The sequence below is a fragment of the Balaenoptera physalus genome (genome assembly GCF_965194825.1).
Source record: "Balaenoptera physalus genome assembly, chromosome: 5".
Taxonomy (NCBI): domain Eukaryota; kingdom Metazoa; phylum Chordata; class Mammalia; order Artiodactyla; family Balaenopteridae; genus Balaenoptera; species Balaenoptera physalus.
The window spans coordinates 84,827,797-84,850,960 of NC_138884.1; the positions used below are offsets into that span (position 1 = coordinate 84,827,797).

General features: G+C 39.3%; 1 long non-coding RNA gene across 3 annotated transcripts in view; it reads left to right on the top strand.

Moving 5' to 3' along the window:
* LOC309662005 overlaps nucleotides 1–23,164 on the top strand; it is a 33,315-nt gene that overhangs the window by 488 nt on the left and 9,663 nt on the right. For 2 of the 3 annotated variants that reach the window (XR_014264412.1, XR_014264413.1), the window contains exon 2: nucleotides 633–705. This is a non-coding gene — a long non-coding RNA (uncharacterized lncRNA). Of the gene's footprint in view, nucleotides 1–632; nucleotides 10,055–23,164 lie in introns of those variants that run through there. The other variant, XR_014264414.1, reaches the window with a different exon arrangement.

Here is a 23,164-nt window from a genome sequence, read left to right on the forward strand (position 1 = left end):
AGGCTTTGAAAAATAAAACGTTAAGTTCACAATAGAACACTCCCAGTGAAGAAGAAAGGTAAGGGCAACTTAACCGCTGTTCTCTAATGATCTCAGGTGGGGTTTGGGTTTTTTTCTACCAGCATATTCAAAAGATGGAGACAAATAGCATATGCCTAAAAATGAATAAAAAGTGGAACAAAATCTGTAAGACTAGTGCAGGAAAACAAAACCTCAGAATGAAGTGGGGCTTGCTGAATCCTAAGAAAAGAAGAAGGTTGGGAATTTTTTCACTTATGCTCAGAACAAGATAATGATGATGGTGAAAGAATAGACCTACTGTTTAGGGGATCCAAGGTTAAAAGATGACAGAGAGAAGGGAGGGGATCTGCTGTTTTTGAGTTATTACCTCTACAGTGGATCAGATTTTTTGCATGTCATCTCACAACCCTTAGAGAAGCCAATGAAGAAACTCTTCGTAGTGCAGTTTTACAGCTCAGAATCCGTGGCTTAGAGAGGTTAATTTGCTTTAAGATCACAACTGAAAAGTAAAACTGAGAAGTAAACCCTGGTTAATTGGGCTCAAGGAGCCCATTCTCTATCCAAAATCCCACTACATTCCACTTCTATTTTCTTCCCATTGTTACCACCAGAAAAATGACCTTCACACGGAACATGAGAGAGGAAAAGACATTAGTAAGAAGAACTTAATGGATGAATTTTGTGGTATGTAAATTATGCCTCACTAAAGTTGTTTCTTTAAAAATAGAAGACTTGGGTTTCCCTGGTGGCGCAATGGTTGAGAGTCTGCCTGCTAATGCAGGGGACACAGGTTCGAGCCCTGGTCTGGGAAGATCCCACATGCCGTGGAGCGACTAGGCCCGTGAGCCACAATTACTGAGCCTGCGCGTCTGGAGCCTATGCTCCGCAACAAGAGAGGCTGCGATAGTGAGAGGCCCGTGCACTGCATTGAAGAGTGGCCCCCACTTGCCGCAACTAGAGAAAGCCCTCACACAGAAACGAAGACCCAACACAGCCAAAAAATAAATTAATTAAAAAAAAAAAAATCCAAAGCATCTCTCTCTGAAAAAAAAAAAAAATAGAAGACTTGAAAGTCTTGACAAGTGAGTAGTAGTACAAGAATACCTGGCTATGTTGAATGAGTTCTTGCCTTTAAGACTGAGACAAATTACATCCTAATTTACTTCATTTTTTCAACAAGTACCGATTAAGCACATACTGTGTAATGGGGATACAAAGGTGAACAAAGTAACTTCTGTCATCAAGCTCTTATCAGTAATAAGAGTGGTGTGAGAGGGAGTAGAGTTTGGGAACACTTAGCGTAGGGAATCGGGAGAGCTTCCCGAAGGAAGTGACATTTAATATAAGGCCTGATGGACCTGTAGAAGTTAGCAGTTTACAGTTATTGCCAAAATAAATAGTAAAAGAAAAAATGATAACTAACATAACATTGTAAATCAACTACACTTCAATAAAATTTTTAAAAAAGTAATGAGGGACTTCCCTGGTGGTACAGTGGTTAGGAATCCACCTGCCAATGTAGGGGACATGGGTTCCAGCCCTGGTCTGGGAAGATCCCACATGCCACGGAGCAACTAAGCCTGTGCACCACAACTACTGCGCCTACACTCTAGAGCCCGTGAGACACAACTACTGAGCCCACATGCCACAACTACTGAAGCCGGCGTGCCTAGAGCCCATGCTCTGCAACAAGAGAAGCCACCACAATGAGAAGCCTGCACACCGCAATGAAGAGTAGCCCCCGCTTGCTGCAACTAGAGAAAGCCCGTGCGCAGCCACAAAGACCCAACGTGGCCAAAGATTGATTAATTAATTAATTAATTAATTAATAAAAAAAGAAGTAATGATAACACTTTCAGAAATCTTCGTTAAAGGTAGTCACTCATTCACTCAACTAATATATATATATTGAGGGCCTACTATGTGCCAGGAAGCATCAGAGCAATGAATAAAACAGCTCCCTGCTTACAAGAAGATGCCAGAGACTAGACATGAACAAACTGTATCCTGATCTTTTTTTTAAGAAAGAGGGGAGAGCCAGGGGAGAATGTATCTCTGAATACATTAGTACAATATCTACTGAAACTGTAGACCAGGAGATTTGATATCAATCATTAGCCAAATTCTAGGACTCGTAAGTAGTGAATTCTTTGAAAAAATAGAATGCTTGCATTTTGAAGAAGTTATGTCTGCCAACCCTTATCTCCTTTTCTTTTGGGCTTACTAGCTAGATGGACTGATAGAACACTTCTCATTGTATTCTTTCTTCATGCTGCCTGGGTGGACATCAATTGATATTAAAGTTGAGGTGGTTTTATAGCTTATTGAAGTTACTCTACCTTTAAAAAAGAAGTGCTGCTGAATGAAGTAATCTCAACCTGTAGCCACCCGACAATGGTTCTAATCCTGTCTTGTGCAGTTTTATTGGAGCAGAGAGAGAGAGGGAGAGAGCACATGCAAGCGAGAATAAGCAAACTAAATGGCAGAATCATGAGATTCAGAAAAATGAGTTAAAAATAAAGTGATGAAATTTAATAGAGATTTTGGTAATGGTTGTACACCCCTATGAATATACCAAAAAACTTTAAATGGGTGAATGTTATCTTAGCAAAGGTGTTAAAAATTCAGTAGGGATATGTATGAAGCTCTGCATCAATTATCATAGTACTGTTGGTCTTTATAGTCACTTTTTTCTTGATTCTGTGGTTGTAAAAGTATGTAATAATGTGGAAAATATCAAGTGAAAAACAAGTCCACAGCATTTTGTTTATAAACATTAAAAATGAATACACAAAGATCAGAAGGAAAACCATTTTTTTAAAAAATCAAATACGCAGGGTAAATATGGAGTAGACCTGTTAGAGGTGGAAAAACAAAATCAGTGAGTGGATAAGTTGTCCTTCATAAATAAAGATGCCATTTCTGATTCACCAGGAATAGGATTTTTATCATAAGTGGTTTTTTTTTTAGCAATAAGATTTGGGATTGACCCTTTAAAAACCAACCTTTTTTTGATTCTGATAATTAATAAGACAGATATATTCAAACGTCCTTGGTAGAACAGTCCTACAGTATATGGGAGTCAGTCCTGAAGGCTCAGCCCACAAAGTTTGTTCTCCAGCACTCCCAGTTGTTTTGTAAGCACCTAATTCCCTGTATTAAATTCCATTCTACTTAAAATGCCTAGAGTGGTTTTGGACTCCTGCATTGCTATACTGCAGGCATACCAGTAGAAGTACATGAGATGATTTTAGGTGAATCACAAACATGTAACAGTTATTTGTTTTAATGCACATCATAAAAGCTGTGTGTTCTTGTACATGTGTATAATTAGAACAAGTTTGTGATTTCACAGCTGTTAAATCTCTGGGCAAGTCTAACATATACTAAGCAAATAGTATTATTGGTCTATAAGGATATTGCAAAAAATATAGGAGTCGTTCATAAATCTCGAAGATAGGAAAACTCTAATGACAAAAGACTGTTACTAGTTGAAGAGGTAGAGTATACAGTGTCTTTGTGAAGACAGGCTACTCAAGCGCTGAAGCAGTGCTCCCCAAATATTTTGAGAAGTGGGTATTTCTGCCTGAAATCAGAAGTTACCCAAGAAGGGAGATGAGGAAGGGAAGAGCACTAGCCTTTTTTGTTATACAAAGGACACTGTATTTGTCATCCCCATTGAATCCTCAGACCAATCCTCTGATATTCATATTTCTACCTTGATTTTGCAGGTAAGTAAACTGAGGCCTCAGAGAGACTGTTTAAATTGCTAAAGTCACACAGCTACTAAGTGTCTGAGTCTGGGTTTCAACCCAAGTTTATTTGATTCAAAAACTTGCACATGTTCAACTGTCCTGCCTACTTCCATCTAAGGGCCAGCCTTACAGCCTTAGTCATAATAAGTCATAATAAGTATGAAGATCAACCTCTGAGAAAAAAGGAACTCAAATGACTTCCCCAGTGTCCAGGGCCAGAGCAGGTCACCCAACTCTGATAAGTGTGGCTCACTTTGAGGTCTGAGAGTCTAGTTTGAATTTATAATTAGCACATAAATTATTGACAGAATACTTCCTCAACATTTTTAAAACTTACTTGGCAATTCCTCTGTCAATAATGTTTCCCCAGAAGCAAGGTTCTGACATCCAGATATTTTGAAGTTAAAAATAACACAATAAAAAATCACATATAATGCAAAGAAATTACCGCACTTAGTTCCCATGGTAAAGTCAATTTTCGTCCTGTTTCCTAAAAGCAGTTCATTAACTGGGTATCCACAGATATGTCGGAAGGAAGAAAGATAAATGTGAGGGAGGAGAGTGCATGTCCTCACTGAATTACACCTTACTTCATATAGTCATGTATTTATTCAACACATATTTCTGAGCACCTACTATGTGTCAGACACTATACTACGCTTACCTGGGTTGGGGGTGAGATTAGCAGATGACAGCTGTAAGGCACAGACCATGTTTCCTGGGCTTTTAAATGTCGTCAATTTTAAAATAAATGATCAATTTAAGAGCTTCTTTTGTGGGGGGGGAAGGGGGCAGATCCAGTGCATCAAATGTATTTATCAGGTGTAAGGCATCTCTCTTTTCAGAAATGTTTAAACGTGAAAAACAGGTGCATCTTAGACACAAGGAAACACTGGTTCTGTTTTTTATCCAGCTCTTCACAATCAACTCGTGTTCAGGACAGCTAGCAGCATGCACTGTCCACAGTGAAAAATAAATGCCTTGTGTTGCTAAGGTATAGAGAAAGGGCTTGAGGACATAGGAGAAATATGACACAGCTGGCAACTGGTAGCAGATAATGAGAGGTGTTCTCAGGACAAGTGAAATAGAGATCCTGCCCTACTGTCCCTCAGTTACTATTTCTTTTGGAGCTGTGAAACTGGAAATCAGAGGGCTTTGGTGGACCCAGATCAGCCATCCAAAATGTGAACACAGGCAGTTTAATTAACTTCTTTACATCCCAGTTTCCTCAACAGTAAAATGAGTGTTACAGGAACACTACAATTTCTCCCAATTCTAGCATCCCAAGGACCTTGAGCAGCAGAAAATAAAAGGTATATAGACCAAATCATATAAAAATTTGGGTTAAGTCTACTTTCATCTGTAATTCCTTAATTTTAGCCATTAGCCCTGTTTGATGGGACTAGGGTATAATAAACAAGATTTATCCGTTAAAATTGGTTTCTGAAGTGTCCTTCCGAGCTGTTTGTTAGATATGCCCTTTAACCAGGAGATTAGTATATGAGGAATATGATAAGCAGAAAAAATTTAAATCTATAAATATACCAGGAAATGTCTTCTCGAGAATACTGCTGAGTTCTAAGACCTAACCAAGCATTTTTTCAGAATCCTTTGAGTAAATAGATCAATTTATAGATGTCTAGTGTCTTGGTCTTACCTGGACATTTAGCTTCAGTGGCCTAAGAACATGAAGCAATTAAAAACAAAACTCAACCCATACATAAATTCACTACCCTAAGAAATTTACCTTTTCATTTCTCCACATATTCCTTCTAGTACTTGACCATCTGTATAGCAAACCCTGTTGCTATCGACATTTATTATCCTCTTCCTTCTAACTTGGCTGCCCACTGTTCCAGTCCCAACTCCATACTGCTTTCTTAGACCCCAGCTCAAGTCTATTTTCTTTTGGGGGATCGTTGAGGGCGAGGAGGAAGAAGGGAGGCTGTCACTGGAGAACTCCTCTGCTCCTTGTGAGACAGACAGTATTTCAAATAGTGTGTCCTATGCACTGTATTAGTAGACCTTCCATGGAAGAGCCCCTTAGAGCGCTGGGTCAGCCATAATGCCAGAAGCAGATACCCTGTTTTTTTCTTTTTTCTTTTATATTGGAGTATAGTTGATATACAACGTTGTGTTAGTTTCCGGTATACAGCAAAGTGATTCAGTTATACATACACATATATCTATTCTTTTTCAGATTCTTTTCCCATTTAGGTTATTACAGAATATTGAGTAGAGTTCCCTGTGCTATATAGAGTAGGTCCTTGTTGATTATCTATTTTATATATAGTAGTGTGTATATGTTAATACCAAACTCCAGATTTATACCTCCTCCAACCTTTCCCCTTTGGTAACCATAAGTTTGTTTTCTAAGTCTGTGAGTCTGTTTTTGTTTTGTAAATTAGTTCATTTGTATCATTTTTTTAGACTCCACATATAAATGGTATCATATGATATTTGTCTTTCTCTATCTGACTTAATTCACTTAGTATGATAATCTCTAGGTCCATCCATGTTGCTGCAAATGGCGTTATTTCATTCTTTTTATGGCTGAGTAATATTCCATTGTATATATATATATACCACATCTTCTTTATCCATTCATCTGTCAATGGACATTTAGGTTGCTTCCATGTCTTGGCTATTGTAAATAGTGCTGCTATGAACGTTGGGGTGTATGTATCTTTCCAAAGTATGGTTTTCTCCACATATATGCCCAGGAGTGGGATTGCTAGATCATATGGTAGCTCTATTTATAGGGTTATTTTAAATATTCTATTTATTTATTTATTTGCTGTGTTGGGTCTTAGTTGCTGCATGTGGGATCTTTCATTGCAGCGTGCAGGCTCTTCCTTGCAGCATGCAGGCTTCTCTAGTTGCGGTGCGTGAGCTCTCCAGTTGTGGCACATGGGCTCCAGAGCACATGGGCTCAGTAGTTGTAGCGCACAGGCTCTCTAGTTACAGCACGCAGGGTTAGCTGCCCCACCGCATGTGGGATCTTAGTTCCCCGACTAGGGATCGAACGCACGTCCCCTGCATTGGAAGGCAGATTCTTAACCACTGGACCACCAGGGAGGTCCCCAAGCTCTATTTATAGTTTTTTAAGGAACCTCCATACTGTTCTCCATAGTGGCTGCACCAATTTACATTCCCACCAGCAATGTAGGAGGGTTCCCTTTTTTCTACACCCTCTCCAGCATTTATTGTTTGTAGACTTTTTGATGATGGCTATTCTGACTGGTGTGAGGTGATACCTCATTGTAGCTTTGATTTGCATCTCTCTAATAATTAGTAATATTGAGCATCTTTTCATGTGCTTTTTGGCCATCTGTATGTCTTTTTTGGAGAAATGTCTATTTAGATCTTCTGCCCATTTTTTGATTGGGTTGTTTGTTTTCTGATATTGAGCTATATGAGCTGTTTGTATATTTTGGAGATTAATCCCTTGTCGGTCAGATCATTAGCAAATATTTTCTCCCATTCTATGGGTTGTCTTTTCATTTTGTGGATGGTTTCCTTTGCTGTGCAAAACCTTTTAAGTTTAATTAGGTCCCATTTGTTTGTTTTTGTTTTTATTTTCATTACTCTAGGAGGTGGATCCAAAAAGATAATTGCTGCGATTTATGTCAAAAAGTGTTCTATCCGTGTTTTCCTCTAAGAGTTTTGTAGTATCTGGTCTTACATTTAGGTTTTTAATCCATTTTGAGTTCATACCCTGTTTGTTTCTTTTTATCAGCTACCAAACTTTCACCAGCAGCCCCACTACTCCTTAAAAACTGCCCTTGTGAAAACGGACCAGAACGGAGCCTTATGCCTATCTCAGAAAGAGGACCTCAATCATTTAAGCAGAGTGGGAAGTACATTGTATCTCAGAAAGGACAAATTAAAGAAACACAATGTATCCCTAAAAGGAAAAATAAAAAGAAATCCATGCTTAGATATAAGTAGTGAAACTGCAGAACACCAAGAACAAAGAAAGATTTTAGAATCAGCCACAAAGAAAACATAAATGAAAATGACATCAGTCTCCTCAATAGCAACCAAGGAAGCCAGGAGACAATGGAATAATACCTCCAATGTGTTGAGAGAAAATAAATGTCATCCTTGAATTTCGTATTCAGCAAAACTATCTTTCAAAAACAAAGGTGAAAAAAATTTACATATAAACATAAGCTGAGTTTACTACTTAGAGAGTTGTACAAAAGTAACTGCTAAAAGATGTAATTAAAGAAGAAAAAATGATCCAGTTGATGGTCTGAGAAAAGGGATTAAAATAATATTCAGTGGAAGCATATATGTAAACCAAAATAAATAGAATAGTGCTAAAATACAATTTTGCATAATAATATATATGATGTGAGGAAGTGCAAGGACAGTGAATGTATTCACAGGTTCTTTATTGTTCTGGCAGAGGTTAAGAAATTATTTAACTTTAGGCTTTGTTAAGTTGTCTCAAGGGCAATTGATAAAGAAAAGAAAAAAACATATGAATCCAAACAATTAGAGCTAAATAGGAGAAGGGAAGAAACACAATCAACACCCCCCCCAAAGGCAAGATAAGAGGGAAAAAAGCATAGAAAATCCAGGACAAATAGGAATAATAAGGTAAGAGAGAGAAAAGTAGAAAAAAGTCCAAATTTAAAAATCATATTAAATGTAAATGGACTAAACTTACATTTTATCAAATTAGATTCTTTAAATCTAGATACGTGCTATTTTTAAGAGACATGCCTAAGGCATAAGGATATGGCAAGATCAAAAGTAAAAGGAAGGGGAAAAGTTTTCCGGCAAAATTATTAACCAAGGAAACCTAGTGTAACTATATTAATATCCGCATAATGGATTGTTAAGCAAAAGCATTATTAAAGATAAGGGTATCATTATGATTATTTAATTCATCAGGAAGATAAAACAATTCTAAAGTTGCATGCTCCTAATAAAGTAGCCTCAAATGTGTAAAACAAAATTTGATAGGACTGCAGGGGAGAATGGATAAATCCACCATTACCATGTACCCACCTTTCTTAATTATTTATAAGTCAAACTGACAATATAGTGAGGAGTATGGTACCTGGTTAAAACCTATGTGTGGTTTTTTTCAGGCCTGATCACAGGCAGTTACAAAGGCTTTACCTGGCAGGCCTCTTGGGGAAGAGGCCTACATTAGATTTGGGGTACAGCCAATGCATTGCAGCCTCTGAGAGGACTTGCAGGCAAGGACTCAGACCCCTCTGGCCAATCATGCTCTTTGGCATACTTGCATTCCTACTCCCAGAACCTTTATTTCTGAGCTTTTATCTAAGCCTTGGGCAGATCTCTTCTTCAGGTGCCTGGGTTGAGGCCTCCTTATGGGGAGCAGAGGGGAACCGTCGAAGGCACCTTTGCCCAGGCTTAACTCAGTACTTTTCCACGCCTCATCCTTCCCCCCTGCCCTCAGCCCCGACCCCAGGGGCCATAAAACTATTGGTGTCTTTTGTTCCGGGGCTCCCTCAACAGTGAGATGATCCCCACATCTGCACTGATCCAGCTGGCCTGGACCAGTGTGTACTTCCCTGGGGGAAAGCGGAACAGAAGGAGTCTGCACTTTCTGCAGTTTAGCTACTTGCTTGTTCCAAAGCGGTAAGTGGTTAAGCCCTTTCATTTTTGGCTTGTTTTCATCAGCTACTCTGACACCTGGCAGCTCACTCCTCTCTCTCTCTCTCTCTGTCTCTCTCTCTCTCTCTCTCTGTCTCCCCCAGCTCAGCTGGCTGAGCTTCTGACATATAGAAGATTAAAAAACAAAACTGAATACCACAATAAAACAGTCTTAATCTAATGGTTGTATATAGAACTCTGTACCCAACAATTTTAAAAAGTGCATTCTTCTCAAGCATTCATGGAGCATTTATAAACATTGATTAAGTGCCTAGTCATGAAGCATGACTCAACACATCTTATAGAATCAGTATTATGCAGATGACATTTTCTAATTACAATGCAGTTAATTCAAATACCAATAATAAAATGACAAGTGAGACTTTTAAAATTAACTTTGGAAATTAAATGCATGCTCTTTAGTAAATCATGGGTCAAAGCCATAATTGAAATTTGAACATATTTAGAACTAAGCAATAATAAAAGTTTAAATATCAAAACGTATGAGATGCAATGAAAGTAATATTTGAGGGAAATTCGTCACATTAAATGCTTCTTTTAGAAAAGAAGAAATGTGGAAAATTAGTGAGCTAAGCATCCAACCTAAAAGGTTAGCAAAAGAATAACAAAATAACCTCAAGGCAAGTAGAAGAAAGTAGATAATAAGGAGCAGAAATAGATGATGTAGTAAAATAACAATAGAGATGACCAAGAAACAAAAGTTTAAAAAAAAAAATAGACAATCATCTGGCAGGATTTATGGGGAGGGGCAAAGAGATAATGCACAAATAGATAATATTAAGGATGTAAAATGAGAATCACATATGCATTATAAATTTAAAAGACAGTAAGAGTATAATACTGTGAACAATTTTATGCCAATGAATTTCAAAACTTAGAGAAAATTTTCAAATACCTAGAAAAAAAATAGAAAGCCTGCATTGTGAAACCAAATAAAGCAGTAATTTTAAACCTTTCCATGAAGAAATATCCAGACTTAAATTCTTTTTTGGTGAGTCTTACCAAATATTCAAGGAACAGATCGTAAACATTCTTACATAAACTACTCCTGAGAAGATAAAACAGGGAATGCTAACTGAGACATCAGGGAAAATGACAGTGCAAGAATCTCTAACAATTTACCCCTTTATAAAAGCAATGCTCCATATCCTACCAACACTTATTTTCCTTTTGATTGTAGCCATCCTTACGGATGTGAGGTGGTATCTCCTTGTCATTTTGATGTGTCTTTCCCTGAGAGCTACTAATGTTGAGCATCTTTTCATGTGCTTACTGGCCATTATCTTCCTTGGAGAAATTTCTATTTACGATAACCTTTTGAATCTATTCCAATAATAGTTTGGCTCACAGCACTCCACCAAAATTGCCCTTGATATAGCCACTCTTACTTAAATGACCAGCAGCATTCTCTCAGATAAACATTGTGGAGCCACCTCTTCTGGGATTTCCACTCTCCCGACACTCCTTTTCTGTCACCTTTGCTGATTCCTCTTCAGCTCCAGGATTGCTGACACTAGATGGCCCCCATGACTCAGCGGTTGAACCTCTTCTGTTTATTTATACTCATGCCCTTGAAGAACTCATCCAGCTCATGGTTTTAAATCCCATCTTCATATTGGAGACTCCCCAATTTTTATCTCCAGCCAGACCTCCTGTCTAATCTCAAGTCCAACTGCCTACTCCACATCTCCATGTTGATGTTTGATACCTAACTTGTCCAAAACTAAATTCCTCATCCTCCCCTCCTAATCTGCCCTTTTCATACTCTTCCTCATCTCAAAAACTGTCCACTTTACTGAACTTCTAATTGCTCAGGCCAGAAACCTCAGCATCATCCCTGAGTCCTCTTTCTCTCATGCCCCAAATTCAATCTGTCAGCAAATCCTGGCAGCTCTATCTTTAAAATATATCCAGAATTCTTACCACTGAAAAAATTACAAGGTAGCCATTAAAAACAACATGCAAGACATTTTACTTAAAAACATGGGGTGGAAAGTGGCATGCAAGTCCTATGTGCAATGTGATTCCAACAATGAAAATATGCTTCTAATGAAGATTTGAAAGAAAGCCTCACAAATAATATCCTTAAAAAGCCACAGAGATAGTTTCATCTTGTCCCATATTTTTCTTTGAAAATATTTATCAAGCTGTAAAACTTCTGGGAAGATTTCAGTGTTTGTAGTACTGATGGATGTTTATGGAGCACCGTACCATTTTAAATAGCCCTTTGACATCAGTGGGGAAAGGAACCCATATTTCTGGAGACTTTTACTTGTACCACATGCTGTGCTAATTGTTTTGCACATACTATCTCATTTAATTCTCTCACCCTTTTAAAAGAACAGCTTTATTGAGGCATAATTGACAAACAATAAATGTTTACAATGTTTAATGTATATTTTGATGTTTTGGCATACATATACACCCGTGAAACAATCACCAAATCAAGATCGGGGGCAGATCCACCACCTGAGAGGTCTCTTTGTTCCCCACCCCTCCCTGCTTCCCAGCTCCCCAGCTCCCCAAGCAACCATTGATCTCTGTCACTGTAGATCGGTTGGCATTTTCCACAGCTTTATATAAATAGAATCATACATTATGTCCTTTTTTTTTTTTGGTCAGGCTACTTCTGAATGATCTTTTTATGTCTTATTCACATCTTATAGCTGAAGAAATCAATTCATAGAAGTTATATAACTTTCCTAAAATCATACAGTAATAAGAGATGAACCTGGAATTTCACTCCATGTCTGCTTGTCACCTCTACATGTTAAAAGTGAAGCTCCAAATGGTTAAAGGAATTGCCAAAAGTTATAATACCAGTGACTGGCCAAAGTAAGACAGAAACCCACTGTGCCACATGCCTCTTGGTTATTTATGTGGCTGTTGGAAAGAGCATTAGGACTCCTTCTAGATTTCACTAAGACCACATTTTTCAGAAGCCCAGCCATTAACCTGACCTTGATGATGGCCTTGGACAGAAGATCCAATGTGGTGTACTTGGCAAAAGCTTCCTTCAACACAGTGTCTTTCAGTTTGTCAGAACAAAGAAATCTATTTCTCTAGAAACTGCCTTTGATTTCCCTTGAATTGCTGTCCTCTTCAGAAGATACCTGAACTGAGAGTAAAGGGAACCACTTCTAGTTTAGGTCCCTCCCCCTCCATCCCTCCCCTCCCTCCCTTCTCTGCTCCTTACTCCTCCCTCCCTCTCCTCCTTCCTTTCCTTTTTTTCCCCCTCCATTTCTATTCTTCATAGTATTCATTTGCAGTGAATCTTCATCATTACTTTTGTTACCACTGCTTTATACTCTAGGTGGCCTAGACTGCCAGAGTAATGCATGGGATTGGAGCCAAAATGCTTGGTTTGTGATTCTCTAAAACTACCACATTGTTACAGCCTCATTTCCAATTAATATATTTATATTTATTATTATTTACATATATTTATTAGGCTTATATGATGTCTTTGTATCTACAAGATCACATAAGTTTTAGTATCTGCGAAGTTTAATTAGTGGGTTAGGAGTTGTTTACATATCAAAAAACAAGCTTAAAAAGATGGAAAACAGTTTATATAATAAGCAGTAAGATGATACCCTGAAAAAGGTATTAAAATTATTGAATGCTTATCAGAAAGGCCTTCATAGTGTTTCTTTTAAATTTTTTTTTTAATTAATTAATTTATTTATTTATTATTTATGGCTATGTTGGGTCTTCGTTTCTGTGCGAGGGCTTTCTCTAGTTGCGGCAAGCAGGGGCCACTCTTCATCGCGGTGCTCGGGCCTCTCACTATCGCGGCCTCTCTTGCTGCGGAGCACAGGCTCCAGACGTGCAGGCTCAGTAGTTGTGGCTCACGGGCCCAGTTGCTCCACGGCATGTGGGATCCTCCCAGACCAGGGCTCGAACCCGTGTCCCCTGTATTGGCAGGCAGATTCTCAACCACTGCGCCACCAGGGAAGCCCCTCTTTTAAATTTTTTATTGAAGTATAATTGATTTACAATATCGTGTAATTTTCAGGTGTATAGCACAGCAATTCAGTTATATGTGTATGTATATATATATTTTTCAGATTCTTTTCCCTTATAGTTATTACATAATATTGAGTATAGTTCCCTGTGCTGTACAGTAGGTCCTTGCTGGTTATCTGTTTTATACATAGTAGTGTGTATATGTTAATCCCAGCCTCCTAGTTTATCCCTCCCCCTACCCCCTTTCCCCTTTGGTAACCATAAGTTTGTTTTCTGTGTCTGTGAGTATCTTTCTGTTTTGGAAATAAGTTCATTTGTGTCTTTTTTTTCTTTTAGATTCTACATATAAGCAATGTCATATGATATTTGTCTTTCTCTCTCTGACTTCACTTAGTATGATAATTTCTAGGTTAATCCATGTTGCTGCAAATGGCATTATTTCATTCTTTTTTATGGCTGAGTATATTCCATTGTGTGTGTGTGTGTGTGTGTGTGTGTGTGTGTACACACACACATCATTTTTTTGGCCATGAGGGCATGTGGGGTCTTAGCGTGGCACGTGGGATCTTAGTTCCCCGACCATGGGTCGAACCGTGCCCTCTGCGTTGGAAGCTCGGCGTCTTAACCACTGGACTGCCAGGGAAGTCCCTACCACATCGTCTTTATACATTCATCTGTCGATGGACATTTAGGTTGCTTCCATGTCTTAGCTATTGTAAATAGTGCTGCAATGAATATGGGGGTGCATGTATCTTTTCGAATTACGGTTTTCTCTGGATGTTTACCCAGGAGTGGGATTGCAGGATCGTATAGTAGCTCTATTTTTAGTTCTTTAAGGAACCTCCCTACTGTTCTGCATAGTGGCTACACCAATTTACATTCCCACCAACAGTGTAGGAGGGTTCCCTTTCCTCCACACCCTCTCCAGCATTTATTGTTGTAGACTTTTTGATGATGGCCGTTCTGACTGGTGTGAGGTGATACCTGGTTGTAGTTTTGATTTGCATTTCTCTAATAATTGGTGCTGTTGAGCATCCTTTCATGTGCCTTTTGGCCATCTGTACTTCACAGTGTTTTAAATCATCTGTTTAAAATTGACATTAAGGACTTCCCCGGTGGTGTAGTGGATAAAAATCTGCCTGCCAATGCGGGGGACACGGGTTCGATCCCTGGTCCAGGAAGATCCCACATGCCGCAGAGCAACTAAGCCTGTGTGCCACAACTACTGAGCCTGTGCTCTAGAGCCCGTGAGCCACAACTACTGAGCCCGCGTGCCACAACTAATGAAGCCCGTGCGCCTAGAGCCCGTGCTCCACAACAAGAGAAGCCACCGCAATGAGAAGCCCGCGCGCCGCAACGAAGAGTAGCCCCGCTCGCCACAACTAGAGAAAAGCCCATGAGCAGCAACGAAGACCCAATGCAGCCAAAAATAAATTAAATTAAATTAAAATAAAATTGATTTTAATTGTGTGTAACTATTGTACTCTGTGCATGTAAACTTAAATGTTAGAAACCATATGTTTTGACAAAATTTCTGAAGCTCTTGTCTAACTTACCTATGAAAAATAATGTTCTATATCCACCAGGGCAAAGTTTTTAAGGAGATACAACAAACTGTGACAGCAGCTCCCATATCACAAATGCAAGCTAGAATACTCTGGGGAAATATATCAATATGAAGGTTAATTGATACATGAGACTGACTTATAAAACTGCAAGCCGGAAAGGGATAGAAATCATCTTTAGAGTCTGGCTATATATGCCTCATATTCCTGGATTTATGCCCAGCAACTCAGCAGAGTAGGAAGAAAGTACTAAAGCATTTTTAAAATGATGATATTGATGAGTGAGGGATAAGTCAACCTCCATCCTTTCTCATGAAAAATTCGAGGTTATAGGTTTGAGGTTGTATTTATGAGACCCTGAAACAGCATTTAAATCTTTTTTTTTTACAGGCAGATGAACAATATACATTGAACCTGGCAAATTTTTAATAAAGAAATAAAATGTTACCTTTACAAAGAGATTCTTTATGACTTACAGACTTGTAAAGCCTGCTTGTTTTTATCTCTAATATTTTCATACTTATCTGTTATTTGTTTTCATGTAGCATACCAGGCCTAGGAGGTTATATCCAGGGCAAAATTTATGTAGGTGATAAGAGAGAACTAAATACGGCATGGTAAAAGAAAGAAGTCAAAGTTTTTAATTTAAAATATCCAGCTGAAAAATATGAAATCAAGGGAACAAAAGTATCAAATGAACATTAGGGTAAAAGGTGGGAAATGAAATGTTCTAATTCAGGCAGGATTTCAGCTCTTTTTGACTTCAGTGACATTTAATTCTGGAGATAGCAAGTTCCTGGGTCTCTCTATTTTTATATGTCCCATATTCTCTGAGCACAAAGAGTAGAGAAGACACAGAATGTGGAGGTAGATGTGGATACCCACATATTTTCCAGTTCCCTTGGTGGTTATTTCACCTGCCTGAACTTCGCTTTTCCCACATGTTAAGATGAGGCGTTTCACAGTACACACCTCCCAGAGTGTTGCTGGGATTAAGTGAGTTCATGCATGTAAAGTGCTTAGCAAATAAGCCCTCAAATATACCAGACATTACAAAGGGAAAGTATAGAAACATATTATAAATCGGTCTGGTGGAACTCCAGTTTCTTTCCTTTTCTTACCTTGGTCCGAGGGTTGAAGGCTGTTTCCTTCTCTTGTTCAAAGCAACCATCACCAGCTCTGCTCATCAAACTCTCTGACGCACATCAAACTTTCCCACCTCAGCACCTCTTACAGAGAAGGAACTTGAACTCTGGGGACCCTCAGTTGCCTGCCTCAGGAGAGACATGCCTTTTGAGATCGTGTATTTCATCTAAAATTTTTGCCCATCTTGTACCCTACTTCATAATACATGTGCATAATGTAACATATTTACCGCAAATTTTCTGACACATTTGTCACTCCAGGAGGATGTGAGTTTATCCTATGATTTCCAATAACTCCTAGAATGTGGTTCCATGTTCCCAGAGTATAAAAACCCAGAGACCGACTCCCAGCCCTCAGGATCCGTTTAGTTAGGAAGAACTAATGAAGGCAGATCCTTTGTCCAAAGCAGGAATTTGGCTGCTCTGAGGACCTGAGCAAGCATGGTTTCACGTTTCCTGTTGCTGCCTCTCTCAGGGGCATTTTGCAGGGGGAGGCGGATGTCTTAGGTTGGGTTCTAAACAAGCAGAGCCAGAAGAGGAATTCAGTGCACCATGATTTGTTGATGGAAAAGCATTTCTCCGGGAAAAGCCTTTAAAGGAGGGAAGGAAGCAAAATAAAGGGAAAGAGCCAGGCAGGGATGTGGTCTCAGGTAAAGTCTGACTTGGCCTGATCCACAGGGGAAAGCTGCGGAGCATGAACCACCCTGCAGAACTGTTCTTCCTCTGGGACAAGGCAGCGGCCTTTGTGCCTCTCAGTTGTTGACTGCGCTGTCTTGCTGGGCTGTGTGAATGCTCCATCACGCCGGCAACTTCCAGCTTGTATGGTTGGGGACACAATCAGTGGATCCCTCAGTCTTGACCTCACTCCCACATTTCCTTTGCTATAAAGTGGGTCTCCTGGCCTGCTGTGTTCCCATGCCAGGAGGAATCAAACAATCCGTAAGTCCTCAGGTAGTGGTGTTGGATGAAGCCTTGCCGGCAGGAAAGGCAAAGCCATACCAATAGTACATGCCTGTTTCTATGAAGATGAACTGCTGGCACTCTCACGATGGAAGGAGTTCAGTGTAGTCAACATGCTGCCACCACATGACTGGTTGGTCTCCTTGGGGAATGGCACCATGACAAGGGCTCACCAAAGCATTCAGTGTGCCAGTACCTCGTGGTCATCTGGCTTTATCAACATAATATTGTCACTGTAATGGGTCAGCATGATGTCTACTGGGATGTCCAGAAAGTCTAGACCTCTTCACACTGTGTTATGATGGAAGATGAGAAAAGAAGCATAGCCCTGGGGCTAAACCATAAGTGTATATTGTTGCCAATTCTATGTGAATGCAAACTGTTTCTGCCCTTCTTTTTGGTTTGGAATAGAAAAATACACATTTGTCAAATCAATGACTGCACACCATGTAACTGAGGCCATAATAATTTGTTCTAGCAGAGATACCACATCTGACAGGCAGCTACGGTAAAGCTACTACTTGTGGTCTACAATCATCTTCCAGGATCCATTTGGTTTTTGCAGGGGGTGGACCACTGAATTGGAGATATTATGGGGGACCACCACTTCTGCATTCTTTGGATCCTGAAGGGTGGTGCTAATCTCCAACATCACCCACTCCCAGACTATGATATTGTTTTTGATTTACTATTTTAGCCAAGGAATTATGGTTTCAGAGCTCTTAGCCTACAGGCCAAGGACCCAATGAGGGGATTGCATCAGCAGCCAGTTATGTAAATTCCTATTTTACATTTGAGAATCAGAGAAATGATCACTGGGTGAGTTTGCAAACCTAGTGAACCCACTGTAAGCCAGGCCTTGGTCAGATCTCCTTTTATTACTCTAACAGGGGCTGTGATAAGGTAGCAATTCAATTCAGAGCCTGTGTCCAATAGTCCTTGAAATGTCTGGGTATTACCTTTTCCCCAGTGTACATTTATGTAAGTAAATATCCATGGGTCGCTTTTAAGAGGGACCCAGGTTATCATTACCATGCATACTCACCATGGTGCTGCAGGATTCTTATTCCTGACTCAGTCAATGAGTCTAGGTCTGAAAACAATCTGATCCTGAAACCAGGCAAGAACTTGTAACTTCTTATTGGGGTACCCTCTCTTAGGCTTGTGGTCTCCTATACTTGATTTCTTCTACTAAAAAGTGCTACTTCCCTGCTTGCCCAGAGGTCCGATCCATGTGAAATCATATTCATCCTCCCACTGCAGATTGGTAGAATCCAAACTTCCTTCACTTTCTGCACCTCCCCCACCAAACCCTAAGTTCCAGGAACACTGAACTTTTACCATTGTCAAAATAGGCAATGCCCTTGCAGGTTTCCAGATACCAATTATACTCTCAATATTGGTTGTATCCTCCTAGTAAATTTCTACTCTTCCTTCAAGACAAAGACAAAATGTCTCTTCTGTGAAGCCCGTCCCTCACTCCCTTCCACTGTGCTCCTATAACCCTCTTTTATTCCTTGATTGTATATTTATCACACTGTATGAGAATTATCTGCTTACATGTGAGGGCTTGATGGCAGAGTCTGCCTTACTTCTCTTCCTATTGTAACTGAGCAGGACCCGATAGGGGCTTCCTGGGACAGACCTCTACCCCATATCCTCTGCTTTAGCTCCTTTCTGAAGTACCTAGATAATAATATCTAATGCATATTTCCTGAGTTTTTCAGATGCTAAAACCACCACCAAATGGAAGAAATTAACTGCTTGATGATCTTGAGCTCCTAGCCCCCAGACCTTCTGGCGCCTAAGGATTGATCACCATCAACCAATCAGAGAATTGTGCAGGAGGTGATCACCTACCCTGGGATGCCCCTCCCTCACCTTGCCTTTAAAAATGCTTTGCTTTAACCCTTCAGGGTGTCAGGGGTTTTTGAACACCCGTTCTCCTTTCTCGGCCCTGCAATAATCCTTTCTCTGCTCCAAACTCCGTTTCAGTTTGTTTGGCCTCGCTGTGTGTGGGACACACAAACTTGCGATTGGTAACACTACCCCCTCATCTTGGCATGCTTCAGCACATGAGTTGGAGCTCAATAAATGTGTGCTGAATTAATTAAGCTTCCTTCCTAGCCAACTGTCTTCAAAGTGGCTGTGATTAGTACAGGGCAGTGTGAGTGGTCTTAATTAGCCCTATTTTGCAAAATTCATATGCTCAATTTTCTTCTTCTCATATGTTAATTTTATAATTGCACTTATTACATGTTTTATAGATGATACCTGGGAATGAGAGCCCCATCATCTCTATTCCCACAAAGATTTCAAAATAAAATTTTACCTGATATTTAAACAAGAAAAAATCCACACATAATGGATATAATCCATCTTATGTTAGAAGAAGGCCAGATATTGTCTGTAAATGTGTGAATGAGGAATGGGTTTGCCAGAACTTCAGTTTAGGTGGTCAGCAGGTCAAATGAAGGAGGGAGGATTGGAATTTGATTATGATTAATATGTTCCTAGTATTCTAATAAAATCAGTCTGAGAAAGCGTGGCCTAGCATAAACCAGGAAGCCCCAGAAGCCAGAAGGTGGCAGAATCCCTCCCAGCCCTGCCTATGCCTACAGCCTGACCCCTGAATTGGAGTCCTCCAGTGCCCGTGGCAGGGGTCCCCCTGCTGCCATCTGATACAAGCAGAGGCTGTCGGAACCTCAGTTCATTAAGTTCTCACGTCACACCACTCTCATCCCTTCTTCTGATTCCACCAGACCTAGCAGATGACCTTCTGGTTGTACATAATTTGGTTTCTATCACATTGTACTGGGCGTGATAGTTGCAGTTCTTACTATAAATTAAGTAATCTGCCAGTGTTGTGAATATGAAGTATTAACTATAAAGTATTCTGACCAAACTAAGTCTCTGTGACTAAAAGCTGAAACTCTGATCCAGATTTGGCAGCCAGCCTGCCTCTACCCCGGGGAACGTTACCTTCTCTCAAACCACTACATATATGATGGTTTCCTAAGCATTTGTATCTTCTTCTATGTGGGGTCCCTTAGGACTCATATATTTCCTTATTGTATTACTTTCTTTTTGAGTATACATCTTGTCTCTTCCTTTAGATCAGTGTTCTTCAAGTAGTTTTGGCTAGCATGGACTACATTTATACACATTTATTACATGTATAAATAAGTACCCCCCTCATATATTTTTAAATTGACATCTAAAATTTTTTTTCTCAAGTTTAAAGCAATGCAAAGAATATAATTTCTGGTGCATTAGATATATTTGTAAAGTATTATTCTTTTAAATGTATTCAAAAGAATTAAATATCACAGCAATCTGATACTCACTATCATGTATTTTTAATATACTTTAAGCCAGCTGTTCATTAATAGTTGGAAATCTTATATTGTCCCTTTTTGCTCTTTATTTCATATTTCCATTCCATTTCTCCCAGAAAATTTTATCCTAATGTAATGTATTCTTGTCCCTAACAGTATTTCATTTATCATTCTAGCATAATTCTCTGCAACACAGAAATTAAAATTTATTTTTATTTCCTGTGACCTAAGTCTGTAAATAGTTTAAAGTATCTCCTAGTTTGAGTTACTATTACTACGAGCAGATTATTAATTAAAGTACCATACATATGTTACAAATTTAATGAATAATTATTAAACATAAAAAGTAAAAATGTTTTCGGAAGTGCATTTCAGATGAATGAGGCTGCATTTAAAAAAATTAATTTATGTATTTTGGATGAATAAAGGTACTACTATTGCTAGAAAGTTTAATAGTAATGATAGTAAAACTTTTTCCTCTACTATTGAGACAGGGCTTGACATCAATTCCATTCCTGTTTTTCGGTGTTACAGATATAGCTTGGAGAAACCTTGTTCACATGAAAAGAATAGATGGGAATGGAAGGAATTTTGTTGTACCAATGCCACTACAATTTTTGCACTTCATCTAAGTTATATGCCAAAATCATATAAAAATTATGTTCAGTCATCTATTAGCTGATGATTCATTCCTTCAATTTTAACTGCAAAGAATCAGAATCACAGGACTTGTACACCAACACAGCTTTTATAGTCTTTAACGACCTCAGCAATGCTGGCAGCATGTTGAACTGTACCTTTGCTTAGTTTTACACCTGAGGAAATACACCAGAGTTAGAATCAGGTTGGGACAGAGACGTGCCTTTCTTTTGTAAAGAAGATGAAGAGTGACCGTGAAAGGGAAGATGGGAAGGAGGACCAGCTTGACATAGATACCTTCCCAGGCTGACTTTTAGGAAAGATCTTTCTCTCATTGAAGCGGTTGTGAGGATTGGGGAATAGAAGCTACTGTGCTCATCACAGAGTTTTTTAGCTACTTTATGTACAGACCCTGGTTAAAAGAACTTACCCACTTTAATTTTTTTTCTTTTTTTTACCTTTTGGGTTAATCTCTCCTAATTTCTATCTGTGTTTACTCCAGTCTAAGAGAATTGGACATATCTGTGGATAATTAAAACCAGCTAGGGAGACATTTAGTAGCTTGAGGGTATAAAGGCTGTTTCTACATGTTTAACAAATGTAATTATCTGACATTACTTTTAGAGGACATTCAATTGGTTCATGTAGTGGACATGTGTTGTTTTTGCCTACTTAGCATTCATTCCCCTTTTATTAACAACACATCCTTTTTAGGGGGAGGGGAAAGACACCCTCACTAGTTCCCAGCCATTTGCTTTGGTGGGGCTGGACTCCCTCACTCCCTGACGTTTCTGGCTTCAAGATGGGCAGGAGCCTTAAGCCAGGCTCTCAATTCCAGGACTTTGGCCAGAGCTGGTGGGATTACTGGCCAGGAGAGTGCAGTGTGGAGCAGCTGGACACCATAATGGGGAGAGGCCCTACCAGAGGGTGATTCAGCCCAGACAGAAGCAGGGAGGCAGGAATGGAGCTGGAGAAAGACCCAGTTCTGATGATATCCTCGGAATCCACTGGTCCCAGTCATCACCAGCCTACAGCCAAACTCTCTAGTTATATGTGCCAATGCATTCTCTCTTTTGCCCTAGTCTGCTCTGGCCCTATAATTCAAAGTACCTTGACTAATGTGGCGGTGGTCCTCTTCAATAAAAGTCTTTCTACTCTGCAACACCAATGAAAAAGTGGGAATTATTTTGTAAATATAGATTATTGTATGAGGTATAGATCTACACTCTTGAATACAGTGAAAAAGTATTATTTCTTTATTCTCAGTGTACTTACATAAATTTTTTTTTAATTGTGGTACAATACGCATAACATGAAATTTTTCTTCTTAACCGTTTTTAAGTGTGTAGTTCAGTGGCATTAAGTATGTTCACACTGTTGTGCACCCATCACCACTGTCCATCTCTAGAACTCTTTTCATCTTGCAAAAATGAAACTCTGAAAATATAACTCCTTATTTCCCCCTCCCCTAAACCCCTGGCAGCAGCTTTAATTATATAGTACACATAGAAGACTGTGTGAGGCTAATACCTGAGGGAAATTGTACTCTAAAATGTGAGACATTTATTGTGCCTCTCTTGTTACTGCAAATGACATTTGGGTATCCATTTATCAGATTTGCTGTTCGTTCTACATATTGTTGCAAAATCAATACTGAAATAAAATGGAAGTAAAATAACTCTGAACCTAGGGTGGTTTTTTTTTTAGTGTGTGTCATCAATGTGTCACCTCAGAAAAAGACGGTAATATTTTGCAAGAACGTTTTAGACTTCGTCTTTGATAACTTTGACAGTCTCTAAAGTTTAGAGATATTAGTTTATGTTAATAAAGATTTTTCTGTATGCTGTTTATCTATTTTGAAAGGTCTTTATTTGGAGTGGATGGGTGTATTGGTTTCTTAGGGCTGCCGTAATGAAATACCACAAACTGGATGGCTCAAAACAACAAAAGTGTATTCCTTCACAGTTCTGGAGGGTAGATGTCAGCAGGGCTGGTTCGTTCTGAGGGCTCTGAGGGGGAATCTGTTCTACACTTCTCTCCTGGTGCTCCTGGCTTGATGCCATCTCTCCAATCTCCGTCAGGTTTAGTTGTTTTCTATTTTGTTGTTGTTGATG